This window comes from Mirounga angustirostris, unplaced genomic scaffold (assembly GCF_029215605.1).
Source record: "Mirounga angustirostris isolate CCGP_5_RB_7025 unplaced genomic scaffold, mMirAng1.0.hap1 SCAF_8, whole genome shotgun sequence".
Classification (NCBI taxonomy): domain Eukaryota; kingdom Metazoa; phylum Chordata; class Mammalia; order Carnivora; family Phocidae; genus Mirounga; species Mirounga angustirostris.
In genome coordinates, this window is record NW_026991716.1 from 61573577 (window position 1) to 61575960 (window position 2384).

Below are 2384 nucleotides of genomic sequence, written 5' to 3' on the forward strand. Positions count from 1 at the left end.
AGTGGTGTCAAGAAACTGACTAAAATTTATTGGACAAGAAACAGAAGTGTAACTAGAGATTTCCAACTTAAACCAACAAAACTTAAACTAATAATATGATCGTCAAAATTACAGAGGTGCTGTGAAAAGTACTACAGTAGAGGAACTAAAATCTCACTTTACATAGATTAGAGTCGAGCACATCTCTATGTGATAAATAGCAAGATACATTCATTGTTTCATTATCCAAATTTTACATTTTCAACTAAGTTTATTATTTAGTTTTCTAAAAGTAGACATGGTTAAAAAGACTTTTCCTTTTTGAGAGTATTGCAATTGTGTGTGAGGAGGATTGGTGTCTTATTTTTTAAAACCAAGTGTGAATATTGTTTTTACAAAATTTTTCAATATTACAAAAAAGTCTTAGCATGAGATTTATTAAAAAATAAATGTAGGGTATCAATATATATATTGAACCACAATTATAAGGTAATTAGGGTAGGATAAAATGTTGTTTGGGATCCCAGTGTACTGAAATGCAAACATTAATCAGGAGTATATATGGTAGTTTTAAGAAAGAAAATATAATGTATATATAGTGAAATTATTTTATTTCCTTCAAATGTAATTCATAATGTAGTAGATTCTCTTTTTTGTGCTTGAGAACAACTGTGCCTTTGGATCCCACAGATTCTAGTACAGACTGGATATGGAGAGGGTGTTTGTTAAATGCCTGTTTGTTTTTTGATGAAGTAATTGTATCATTTGAAACCGTTTGACTCAGCACACAGGAAAACTCAATAGAAAATGTGTTCAATTGTGAGCTTCATAGCTTCAGAAATGAATGAAAATTATGGAAAAAGATTCTGTGGAAAGTTACAAAAGGAATTAGAAATCTAGAACATGGAATATTTGAGGAATTGACATTTTTGAGCTTTTGGGTCTTCAAATTTTTCAGATATAATGCATTGTTAATTTTCTGTGCCAGTGAAGGAGAATTTTGGGGCCACTGTGAAAGGCTCCTGGGAGTCTCTTAGAATCAGTTCATCTTGGGAAATCAATCTGCTGGACTCGCAGTCTGTGTTGTAAATAGTCAAAGGCAAGGAAAAAAAATCATTACCAGAAACCATGGAGAAAGAAAAGGGGTATGTGTGTGTGTGTATGTATACGCACATGTGCACAAGCAGGCATGCTAATGTGTAAGAGATGAGGCTGAAACATGTTTGGATCACCTGCCAGTTGATAAGGAGCAGGATAAATCTAAAACACAAGTCTGGAAAAACTAAAGTATCATCATAGAAGTAAAAACTGTCATATTGTAATGTTTTAATCCTAATATGTTAAGTTTTATTTTATAATGTACTGTGCCATTTGGAGAAAATGTTTGTGGAAAATACCTGAACTCTCATGAAAGCATTCTTATGTAGTTGCGTCTTACCAAAGTTATCTGAAAATAAATACAGCAATAAGGGTTGGGTTTTCATTAACTTTTTTTTTTCATTTGGAAAGAATCTTTATAATATGCAATGTCATTAGATCCTCATAACTTTCTCTCCAGATAGAGAGAAGGCACTTGGTGTCGTATTTGCATTCATTGAGCTCTGCTACTTCAGTGGGATTCAACCAGGCCACTAATTCCTCTGGGCCTATAAATGAGGATGATAATAATTATAGATGCTGTATCTCGTGTTGTTCTGAGGGCAGAAGCAGCCAATCTGTTTGAACATGCTTTGTGGACCATTATGTGGGTCACCAATGTTCTTATTAGCATAGGTTCTATTCCTATTTTGTAGAGAATGGAAAGGAGTCACAATGATTGAGATTAGTCCTCTGTTACCCAGTTACATAAGGTTGGGTCCCTGGCCCCCAGGTCTTCTAATTATTCACAAGTGTTTATTCCCCTACTTTGATACATGCTTTGAGCTGTGGTCAATAAATATGAAATTAGAATAGTCAGCTGGTTTCCTCAATTTCTTTTTTGGATTGAATAGTTAGTCTAATTGGTTACCAGGGCTCTTCTGACTGGAAATTGTACAATAATTAAGAATTTGGTTCATCAACTCTCTCAAGGCTCTCCACTGACCTAGAAGGATTGTATGCAACCAAGGTGGAGGTGAAGAACTCTGTAGAAAACAGAAGAAAGGGCACAGAGAACCAGGGAGGTGTATGAGTTGGGAACTACAAAGGATGAAACAGTTCCTGAAGATTTCCTGAATGTGGGGATAGAAGGGACGTGGAGAGAGGATTTCTAATGTTCAGGGGCAAATGTTCAGTGACACTTTCTAAACACATAAATGGCCTTGTGTGAGGGATTTTTGGGGGGTTGTTATTATTTAATTTGTTTTGGTGGATCCATTTGGAGCGAAGGAAAGTATGGGGTGACTATAAAAATATAAGACCCTCTC